The 13,021-nt window shown below is 28.0% G+C and overlaps 1 protein-coding gene across 5 annotated transcripts in view; it reads right to left on the reverse strand.

Moving 5' to 3' along the window:
* Positions 1-13,021, reverse strand: part of LOC130673745 (WD repeat-containing protein 47) — a 58,708-nt gene that overhangs the window by 19,324 nt on the left and 26,363 nt on the right. The gene's annotated exons all lie outside the window — the stretch shown is intronic.

A 13,021-nucleotide genomic window follows, 5' to 3' on the forward strand; every position in this document is an offset into this window, starting at 1 on the left:
GTACAATATAATACAATATAGTACAATTAATTAATTACGATCAGAAAAATTTTATACCTATTCATTTCAGTAGATCTAATTTTGCCAGATATTAATCTTATAGAATTGGTTTTTTTTTAAACTTGCTTTGATTAGATTTTGAAATCCTTTTTAAAAAATTTTATCGTTTAATGATTGCCCGGTGTTAAATCACTTCTTTAGACGCGGTAGGAAAAATTTGGCTTGCGCGTTTTTTTTGACTTATCTATTTACTCGTAAATTTAAGTCAAATTTTTCCTACCGCGCCTAAAGAAGTGTCACTTCAAAAAAATATAAAAAAATTATATTGAATTTTTTAAACCTATCATATCAGTAAATTTAATTAAATTGCAAACGATTGTCTGTGGAACCTTAACTTCTCTCAACATTTAAGAATTTCGTTCTGTAAAACCGGTAAACAAACCGCGAATTTCATAATTAGTTATATAATATGCCAATCATTGCTACATCAGAGATCATTGTAAGTTTCATGCCAATTACAGAATTCAATCAACTCCAAAGCAATAACGATCGATTTGTTTTGATAAGTTTCCCAATAAGCTAGTAAACTTTTCAATGAAAATTTATCACAAAAATATTATTTCATGGAACGGCATCGTAATTTCGAAAGAACACAAATTACTAAAGTAAACAAAATTTAATTTAACATAAAGGCTTACATTAAATGAGCACTATCACGGAAAAAAAGTTAAATTGTTGAGGTTTCCGTCTGCTGATTAACAAACAAATACTTTTTTGTTTACATAGAAATAATATAAAATACATAGAAAAAATATTATTAGTATCTCCTTTGCTAAAAAAACTAGATTTCACAATTTTATTGCCATAAAAAAAACCTATTGCGAGATTAATTAAAAAATCTGTTACTTTCACTTCAATTTGTATTCGACACTGTATGACAAAATAAAAATAACGACAAAAAATGATTATTAAAATAATAAAATACCTCGAATTCAAGTGAATCGATATTTTCGTCACTGTAATTTTCACGTCCACCTTGACTTTTCCAAAGCATATACGGTAATACCTTATCAAAATCTAAAGATCTCATTGTCGATCTCAATAAACTTTGATCACTTTAAATTTAAAAAATAAATGAATCGTAAAACGTCCGAAAGATTTCAATTACAATGCAACTTGTCAATAACGTCAATCACTTTAACACACGCCCACACATTTCAACTGTACAATTTAGACGTTATCCTGAGGAGACAAAGCCTAAAATGTTACATGTATATATATATATATATATATATATATATATATATATATATATATATGAAATGTATAAAACTTTATAATGTTTAACTAGAACTGAACATGCCCGTGACAGTTAGTTCGATGCCTTTTACAACACCTCCTATTCACAACTGAAATAAACAACTGTAGCGGTATGTTTCCTAGACCAGAAGACAACTTTCCATTTCTATTACGAACACGCGAGTTAAAGAGTTAAGTCTCGTGGTCGTGCCTTTTGCTCTTTTCTTCCTCTTTAACTTCCACTACTTATTTTTATTTTTCTTCTTACAATTAAATTAAATTATAAGCCGGCGAGTTATCACTCAAAGATCAATCAAATGATTAACTGAATAAATTAATTAAAATTTCTGCTGGAAAATAAATTTTTCAGTCGTTAATTTAATAAATAAATAAATTAATTGAATTTTTATACAATAGAATCAAAGGAAAATAATAATAGTGACAGTGAAAGTAGGAAATGTTAACGTAATTTCCCGGATGAATAATTTTAAATAAATAATTAAATATAAAAATGTTTAAAAAAAGTAAACTTATACTTTGTTATAATAAAGATGATACTTGTATTATTCATATGTATGTGTATGAATTAAATTTAGAATTCCTGGGAATAAAATTACGTAGAGAAAGGAATACGGTAACAATGTCGTGACCCGGAAATTCGTATTAAAATCACACGTACATATAATACTATAAAGAGTAAATAGTTAAAAATTGTTATCGTTGTTGAAAACAGAGATAAATTCAAGTCCTGATTCATTTCCGGTTGTTTATACAATTGCGAACTTACGCTCAAAGACCAGAACATGAAATTTCACAGTCATAAAGTATGTTTACCCAGAAAAATACTTTTTTTTTTGTTAATAGAGACAAAAAATAATAAATTACTGTCTTAAATTGTTTTGAATAATTTTAGTAGTTAAGTGACCATTAAATTTATACGAAATTGTCTTCAGACGGTTAGCAAATATAGATATTGTATATATATTTAAAAAATTGTAAGCTTCCTATAGTACTAATCTTTTTTACTATAAAATTTAAAAATGCATGTATCTCATGAACAGTGCACTTTAGCAATATAAGTGTCATGAGCAATTTTGTAGAGGACAAAATTCTCTAAAAGATTGATCCCTTGCATATTTTCCGTAATATGAGCCGTTTCTTCACTATTAACAAAAATAAATGAAAAAAGTTAAAAATTGACTTTCGGAGCTGATACAATCGACGTGGATCGAGTTAGACCAAATCCGTTTTATACACTTTTAAAAAGCAACAATTACTCTACAAATAAAAACTGGTTTCAAAACGATAGTTTAAAATCGGGCTAAGTTATAGTAATTTAAAAGAAAAGTTATTCGATTCACATGCTTTTTAAATGGGAAAACTTTGATGCTCGAGAGGAAGTACTTGAAATTAAAATTAAGAGCACAAATTTTCAGGGAATTCTTCTCTCAACATAAACAACAAAATCTTCTTGTGTCTGCTAAAAAAATAACTTCCCGAACTTTTAAAAATTTTCAATTTTCTTAGCGGGAAGTTAAAAAAATGTTCGTTTCAAATGAAGCACCCTAATATATATTTATACACGCACACATACACGAAGAAATAATTCTCGATTGAAATGCTATGGTGTCATAATAAAGCCGGACCATGTTGGCCATCTTCAAAAATTGAAATGAACATATTGCAAAAATTACTATGGCCATAATAAATTTGACCACGATTATGCCGCAAATTACTGTAGAGTCCTGTGGGACAAGTGTGTGCAGTGGGTAAGAGTACACAAACCCATGCATTGTAGTCCGAAATTAATGGATTTGCGCACACTTGTCTCACATGACTTCAAACATTGAAAATTTTACTATGATCATAGTAATTTTTGCCATTTGTTAATTTCAATTTCTGAAGGTGGCCAACATTGTCCGGCTTTACCATGACACCTTAGCATTTTAAACAAGAATAATTTCTCTGTGTACTTGTAGATTTTTTTTATTTTTACCTTTTGACAAAATTTAATGCCTTCCGGTAGATCCGAAGGAAATGAGAACCACAAAGTCGAGCAACGAGGCGTAATAGCCATAGATTGGAATAGAAATCTTGTATTTGTTTGTAAAAAGTAAAAAACAAGAGTTTAATGTGTACAAGTCTTACTGATTCAAGATCGAAATTATGACTGAAGCTAAAATACAAGTAACGAAAGGCAAGACTAAACTTTAAATTGGTTAGAGTTATTTTATTTGCGTCTGCATAATGGAGACGGTGAGTTGAGCTTATGTTTATGTGTCAATAAGCTTCAATTTAAGTTAACGGTTAACCTTTTTATGGCGTAACTAATCATTCACGCACGTGTACCGAAACAAATGCTTGGATATTATGCATAGTGTACTGTACTCGTGTTATCAACGAATAAATATAAGGAAAGGTATGAAATGATTTGAATTCATGTCACTTGAGTGATAGTATTATTGGATATATTATTTGAGAGTAACATTTGCATATGAAAAGTGATTTTGCGGGGTGACATGGAACCATTAAATGTCATTGAATTTTTAGTAAAATATAATTTTGTTTTTTAACGTCAAGAGCTGAGTAAATATATACGGGGATTCAAGTGTCATATATTTTAGCCCCGAAATCCCACGCGTTTTTTTAAAAAATCCTAGACAATCCTAGCGATTCGCGATGCGAACAACTTCTTTTTTAGGAGAAATGAAAGTTTATTGTTTAATAGACGGTAAATGAACTAGTTTTTTTTTTACTTAAGATGATTTATCAGGCATTTCTTCTTTATAAAAGTTCTGAGTGTTGAATATAGATCAGAGCATGAATAAGACAGTAATGCGTAATGACTGCCATTTTTTTTCTTAAAGAAATTGACGTTAATAAATTTTGGTCAGTTTTATCAAAATAATTTTGACGTTGAATACTTCTTAGTTTTTACATACGAAAAATAATGAAAAAATAGTCGGTTTTTGGAATGTAAATTTCGACAACGCGCCATTTTGTCAATTTTTTTATTCTAGTTCCTGCGATTGCACTCATACTGATAAAAAATTTCTTTCGTTTTTTGTTTCCAGAGAAGTGAAAAAGCTAAAACTTGACCACCATCCAGGTCCATTTTTTGAGGAGGGCAACCTGCGCCATTTTTAAACTAATTAAAATTTTCATTTTTAAAGAATAACATCTTTGTATACTTTTGAAGTACCCGTGTAAAAAAAATTTTTAAAAAAGGGTTGAAAAACTGTTGACTATTCTAAACTTCAAAACGTGACACAACGACGAACTTTTTTTTAAACGTTTTTTAAACTTTCAAAAATTAAAGGGTAAAAAAAAATAAATGTCCTAATATGATTAAGATATGATAAAACGAAAAATCTTCAGAAATAGTTCGAAATCTGTTTTTTTCCGGACGTATTTTGCACCGAAAAAAGTTAATTTGTAGTATGAAGTCAATTGTTTTTTCTGTGCATTTTTAGAAGTTTGAAATCGTTTAAAAAAAGTTCGTCATTGTGTCAAGTTTTGAAGATTAGAATAGTCAACACTTTTTTAAACTTTTTTCAACAATTTTTTTTACACGAGTAATATAATATATCTACAAAGTTTAAATTCTATTGTTCATTATTTTCATAAAAAAAAAAAAAAATCTTAAAAACTCGTCAAATTTACGGGCGCAAGTCCACCGGTCCCCATAACGTATGTGCAAGAAAGAGAGAACTAGAGAGCAAAAGAAAAAAAAACGAATCGTTTTTGGTGTCATGAATAATTTAGCGCAAAATTTTTAAATTGAAATTTATAGTTTGTTAAATTTAAACTGGTTCTGAGTTTTTTTCAAGCTATGCAATAAAATTTTACAGTTTTACATACTAATTTATTTGCAATTAATAAGGATTTAGTCGATTAATTTTATATTAATGGTTTATATATAGTTTAAATTATATGAATTACGTAAAAAAGCTGAGTCAGAATAGTTTCATTGTAAATTATAAATTAATGATGATTTAAGTGCGTCTTTATATTTTTATATTGATGTTATCGTTGCATAAATTACATGTAGATTACTATGAAAGTAATTTATGTAATGGATATGTTTTATATATTATTACTATATTCGATAAACAATTATGGTGATTAAATAATAAAAATATTTTTTTGTTTAAATGATAAATAATTTTTAATTAGACAAGTAATTAATATTCTTCATAAGAAGTGAAATTTAAATTTAATGATTAATTTGAAGTTGACATTAATGAGCTTCAATAATTAATAATTGCAGGTTTAGGTATCAAAGTAAAAGAAGTAAATTGTAATTGATCTTAAATCAGGGATAATTTTTGTTAGTATGGGAAATTGTGATGTCAAGTGTTTTTAATTATGAGAATTAAAAAATTTATATTTTATAATTGAACTTTAATTTTGTAACTTTACTGATCACCGACATAAAATTTATAATAATGTAAATTGCACCGGATGTAAAAAAATCAATTTTGTTGGCGCGCAGATTGAATCGCGTTTTTCTAACTGACATTCAAAATTATAAAAAAAATGTGTAGCATTTAGAAATACTAGAGACTTTCTGTATAATTTACTTTTAATGAAATTCAAACTAAAAAATTTTTGGCGCGAAAATTTTTTTTACTCAATTTTTAAATCTGATGTTTTGGCTATAATTTATAATTCTTTTTCAATATTTTTCCCTTCTGACAAAAATAAAAAAAATCACGTTCTAGTATAAGTTTACGTGATTTTCATTTTTTAAATTTCATATTAATTATTATTAATTCGATAAATCATTGAGAAAGAATATATCAGAATTAATTCACTGATTGTAAAAAAAAAGTGTAACATTCTTTATTCAAAAGAATATTTTTAATTTATTTAAATAAATATCAAGCTTTGATATATTTAGCATATTATTTTAGTCAAATAAATTTGTTTAAATGAAAGGAAAAAAAATTAAATAAATATTTTTTTTTTCTATTTAGATATAAAATTACAAATGACGCAAAAATTAATAAAATAACAGATTAAAAAATCCATTTTACAAACCCGTCGATACCATATTGGCAACAAAAGTGGGCGGTTTATTAAATTAATTAATATTTAATGTAGTTCTGTTTACAATTCCGATCTATGACTAAATTGATATTTAAATAAAATTCAGAAGTCAAAACATAAAAACAAATGTTTAAATATGACAATGCGGAAGAGCTGTTGTTGTACGCAGATTTATGGGTGTAGGTGGATTTAATTTGAATAATAAAATTAATAAAAAATTTCCAGACGTCTATAAACCAATAAATTTAAAAAATGCATCAATTGTCATTTGACTGTCAATAAAAATATAATTATTTTTGCAATCGTCTTTGCTTGTGTTTAGTGTATGACTAAGCGAACAAGCGCGCGACTATTACCATGCATGGCACAACTTATGACGCAATTGACGTCATCAGGACCAAGAATCTTCAGAAATATTAATAACCGTGTTCTCATTAAAACTAAAAAATCAATGTCAAATTTCAAGGCAAATTTTAATCGACAAATCAAACAAATATTTTTTTTGAATTAATCTCAATAATTTTTCAATTAAATTATTTATCAAAACAAAATCTTATAAGAACTTTTTTTATTGCACCGTTGATTTATTTGTTATATTCAATAACAACACAAATTTACCTTTCCAACATCTTCCTCCCAAATGGCATCATCCCAACCACCCGAGGAACCGGAAGAACTTCTTCGTCCAGGATCCCACGAATTTCTTTTAAAATTATCAAGTGAGTCAGTAGAAAATCTCTTTGTCCGATCAATTGAACTTCTTCTCGGCGTATAAAAATTACCCACCGACAATCCCAACTTGTCTTTTCTCAAATTACCATTTGAGCCATGCAGTGGATCACTTTTAAGTGTAACACTTAAATTACTACGTAAATTACCATTAGAACCAGCTAAACAACTTTTAAGATTTCCGTTCGAAATACTTCTACCACTCATGTGATAATCAATACTATCTGATCTCGGAGAATCGACGACATCAACAGACGTACCAAAGATACTCGACAAATTATTATTATTATTATTAAAGCTGTCTTTAGCACTTTCCAACGAGTCACGTCTGATCGCGGGTCTCTGGAGACTTGTCATTGACTTAGCTACATAATCACGTCTTAGTGTAGGATTGTAACTCGTTGTCGTGATGTTATCCTTTTTATGGTTGTATCCACTACTGAGGAACGAAGACGTGCCAATAGAATCATGTCTCGGGAAGGATCCACCGGCACCTATTGATGATGAATAAGTGTCCCTTTTGAAATGATGATTAATAGCACCTGTTGATGCTGCCAGAGGATCTCTACGTAGTGTACTTGGAAATGACGACGGATGAATTTCTTTTTTTGATAAATTAGACGTTGATGATGTTGATAGTAATGAAGAAGATGATGATATACCCAGTGAACTACGACGTCCCATGGTACTGCCATTTAAATTATTATTATTACGAAGTGGATACAATCCATTTAATGAACCTCGACGGTTTGTACAATTTTCCTTGGCATGTTTACCATGAATGTCACAGCATCTATCGATTTTACGCTCCAATTTCATACTTGGGTTTTTAGTTAAATCTTGTTCTAGTTTCACATCTCTGAATAAGGCTTCTAACCGACGTATCGCCGCTTGCTGATGCATCGATGACATTTTTATATATTTATTTTTACAGTCACTATTTATATTTTTTAGACACTCGATTTATTAGAACTGATATCAGCTACCGAAGCTGCGATTTTTTTTTGTTTTGTTCTCTTATTAAATGGAGCGAATTACGATGCGTTGAAATAATTACTTGCGGTTCGCGTAAATCTAATGGTATATTTAAAGAGCGTATGCTGCTTAACGCGACTGAATGGATACTAACTGAGTAGCATAGAGAGAGGAATAATATGAAAAAGGAAGGGAGAGTTGTGAAGTTAAGTAAAAGAGTTGGGTTTGTTGGGTGATCCCCACCAGATCACACGTTGTTTTGCTGTAAAGGCTTCTCTTATCCATATTAGGTCAAACTTATGGGTTTTTATACGATAAAAATGTACTAAAGAAAATTTATGCGATGAGTAAACTTTTCCTTTTCGGTTATCCTTGGGTATTATTATTATTATTCAATTTTTTTTATTGTTGGATCCATTTCATTGTCAAGTTATTTTAGTAGATGTCACATTGTTTAGATAGCAAGTGATATTTAGTCCCACGTTGATAAAAAAAAAACAAATTAACAACATTGTTGTCGTTTTTTTTTGTCAATGAATTCAAAAGTTTATGTAGAGATTTGTTTGTTTGATGACAAAAAATCTATTAATGATGATGATGATAATAAAGGGGAATAAAAATTCCAGGTCATTTTCATTGTAGCAAAAAAAAAAATGGAGCCTGTTGTGAGGCTGACTGACCGACTTTTGCCAGACATGCTTTAGTCTTTACTTATAGTTGTTGCATTACGTATAGTACATATATTTGTACATATATATAGTAGTAACGGGTCATACGGTGGAAATGAAATAAAAGAGAGAAATGTAGATGGATAACATGTGATGTGAGGCATCACAGAATAACATGTTGAGTAGTGCATTTAAATTCTGTATTGAGTGGTGCATATATGTATATGGGTATTACTCCGTGTATGATGGAACACTGGTTACTGGTATTATATGTTACTCACTTAGTTTGTGAGTCAAAGCAGAAAAGCATGGTATGGTACAGTGTTATGCAGAGAGAAAAGAATATCAGAGAGACTGTTGTTGGAATGGAATGCTGCTCGTGATAATCGTGTGAGGCCCTCAAGCCAATTCAAACAGAACATTCACTCTGTTTATCATGGTTCCGTGGTGTACTTGAATTATTATTTTCAATACATAGTTTGCTATTTTGTAAATTATTGTACTTAGATCTTTCTTTTTCGGTTTACAGTTAACCATGAAAACTATAATTTTTGCTTGTTAATTTTTAAAACTGTCTCACGGATAAATTTTTTTATATTATGCATTCATTGGAATGCTTCTCAAGATCATTTTTTTAAGTTTAAAATTTAGTGAAAACAGTTCAAAATAACGTAAAATAGACACGTCATTATTTTTTTGATTAATAACTCAAAAATTTTTGGTTTATTAGCGGCCTTATTAAACATGATTTTTAAAAAATAGACTAATTTTTACTCGTGTGAAAAAAAATTTGTTCAAAAAAGACTCAAAAAAAGTTCACTTATCTGATTTTTGAAACACAATATACTCTAAAATTTTTCACAAACTTTTTCGGGCATTTTTGTGAACAAAAGTAATTTTTTCAAAACGAATTCAAAAAAATTTATCACCGTCGCGTTTTTGAATTCTTTATAATGAAAGTTTTCTAAACGAATATTCAGTGTTAAATTTTAAAAATAAAACAACAAAAGAAATTTCCAAAGTTCTTATTAATTGCACACTTCAAGCGCGAAGCCCAACTTTAATTTGAAAAATTTTATTCACAATTAATAAAAAACAAGGGAGTAAATAATGATTTTGATTAAAGTTTTATTTAAAAACTATTGCAAGAGAAATCAAGTCGATTCATTGAATATTTAAGATTTTATCGTGTCTATGTACATGCGCACACAAACATCCGGAAATACATTGAAATCCGAAACAAAATTTTTTTTATATATGAATACTCCTCATATTTTATTACACTTGGTATAAAATATAAACATGACAGAGTATGTATATAAATTGATTCAATGAATTTCTTTTTCGTTACAATAATTAGCAGAGCAAATTAATGAATACTTTATAGGTTATAAGTTTTTAAATACAGAGCACACCATAACTCGGCGTTTGAGGTGTGTAAATAAATATTTAGTAAATCGTATGTTTGAAAAAATATTATGTAGAGCATGACTGCTTAGGATAATTACGGGAGCATTAATTAATAATTATATCACAATTTAATTTTATAATGAATAATAATAACAACAAAATAATGAAAAGCTAACGTAAAAAAATAATTAAAAAGATGACTGATTAAAACGTGAGAGGAAAAATTGTTTGAGAGCAAGGTCATGGCTAATTGTCACGCAAACTGTGTGGACAAAGCAGTATATAACTGAATATTATTTGATTACACTGAGTATAAGTTTGAAAAAAATTTTATGTGACACCTACGTGATAGACAAGCGGATTGCTGTTTACCTTGATGTACTGTAGGTACTTGTCAATTATACAGTCTAAAGAAAACGAGATATCTATTTCATTAAAATTACCATAATAAACATGAGAATTAAATTACACGTTATCCATTAATAAAAGTATACTATAAATATGTATATATTAGACCGATTCAAAAAAATCGACTATTTCTTTTTTTCAAAGACACTCGAAAGTTTCAGTGGATAAAAGAAGACGCCTGTTAAAATTCGAACCCTTAATATTAATATTAAGTCCCTGATTGCGATTTTCTATCTCCCATAAATAACATGGGAAAAAAATTCCAAATTTGGAATCTTATACCTCAGTAATGACGTATCGTACAAATAAGCCCAGGACATATTTTTGTAGGGAATTTAACTTTTGTTCAAAAGTTATTTGAGCTTAACAGGGGTTATCAGATATTTTCGGCTGGGGTTTTTTCAGAAACAAAATTTCTCAATACAAAACACAGACCGCACTTTGATGCATTACTGTCTAATCTAGCGAAGTGCGCTTTAATTGATTTATAATATTCGTATGTTTAAGAGAAAAACTCGGCTAAAGTTTCCATTTACTGTACAAGTGCAACAAAGATAGTACTGTTCGTAGACTTGAGTGTAATAGAGAGAAAAGTGCGAACCCCTGTTAAAGTCAAATTTATAGTAAATTTCAAGATCTTTTTACTTTTCTAACGAAACTATCAGACTTATCTAAAAATGTCATAGAATCTTTTTTGTAGACAATTTTACTCTCTACAAATTATCTTTGATAAAATTTTAAAAAATTCTGCATAACTTTCTAGTTATTTTCGTTTCAATGCCTAGCTCTTGAAATCAATCAAAACTTTACTGAATCTTTTGAGTGTCCTCGAAAAAAAAATAATCGATGTTTTTGAATCGGTCTACTATATATATATATATATATATATATATATATATATATATATATATATATATATGTATATATATATATATATTTTTTTTTTTAATTTTTCACTATCAATAAAATGATATTTTATTAATCATAAATAAATAAATGATAAAAATTATGACTAAAGGTAATAAATTTTTTTCTATTTACCGTCATATGATTAAATGTGGATTATGGTATTATTTAAAGATAAATGATAAACAAATATGCCAGATGAATGAGGAAGTATATTTATTGTGTTGAATAGACTCTAGATCAACCTACGCAACAGTCAATACCGGGGTTTCGATGTTAAGTCTCGCGTAAATTATGCATCTATCGGTTTGGCAGGATGGAAAATAACAAATTAAGCCGCGTAATGATTTGTATAATTTGATTGGATTATGATTGCGTCATTTATACTAATTGTGTTGAACACGAGAAACTAATGAAGATGAAGAATCAACATGTTTATATACATATGTATTTGTCATGTAAAAAATTACTTCATAAAAATAATAGCACTGGGTGTGAGCTGTTTGTTCTTCTATAAATATTTTTGTCTTTTTAAAAAAATCTTTTGAATTTTCATAAAGAATTCAAGTGTCTCAAATTTTTTGGAGGCCTTTCATAAAATTGTTTTACATATTATCTGTATGTAAAACAATTTTAGATAATTATATGCACATATATTTTTATAAAAAAAAGAGAGAGCAAAATGGGCCGTTTTTTTTTCAATTTGTATTGAATACTTTGTTTGCATTTTATACATAAATATATATCTCAAGCAAAGCGATGATATATAGTTAGATATATATATATATATACATATCTGATGGCATATAATTATTTTTTTTATAAACATCAAGTACTCGTATTACGAACGATACTTCTGAGATTTAAATAAATATTTATATGTATGTAAGTATGTACAATAAACTTGATATTGAAAATATTTTTATTATGCAAAATACTACGAAATTATATACCCAATAAAATATGACCACCAAATGATATATAATTAAAAAAAATGTAACCCTCATTTCATTGACTTTATTACTCATAAAAAGTTATTTTTACCAAGCGGCTGTCAATGAAATAGAACTTAATACATTTTTGGTTAAAAAACAAAACCTTGACACGTTGAGTCAGTAAATTAACAAAATAAGGCCTATTGCAGCATCGTTAATTGTAATCAGCTAAAAATAGTTATTTAAAAGATTTTTTAACAAAATATAAATTGTTATTTTTTTTACAACAGTGGGATCATATCGTCGTGTTGTGATTCATAAAAACTTGTATGGAGTATATTCCAAGAATTATATATTTGTACTATTTAAAGTTGAGAAAACTAATGTATAGGGAACTTTGTTTGCTGCCTCATTCATGCGCTCATTTTTTTTTGTCAATTAAATTTCAAAAGACCCCATTTAAATGTTAATTTAAAATTTCATATATTCCTCATAATTATATAAATTTTTTAGTGTAAATATTTTAAAATATAATAATCACAAGTACTTTAGACTCTCCTTTTACTAATTAACCGTAATAAATACTATCAGAACCGATCAAGTTTAATTATCAATTTTCATCAATTAATTGTAATAATT

The sequence above is a fragment of the Microplitis mediator genome, chromosome 8 (genome assembly GCF_029852145.1).
Source record: "Microplitis mediator isolate UGA2020A chromosome 8, iyMicMedi2.1, whole genome shotgun sequence".
Taxonomy (NCBI): domain Eukaryota; kingdom Metazoa; phylum Arthropoda; class Insecta; order Hymenoptera; family Braconidae; genus Microplitis; species Microplitis mediator.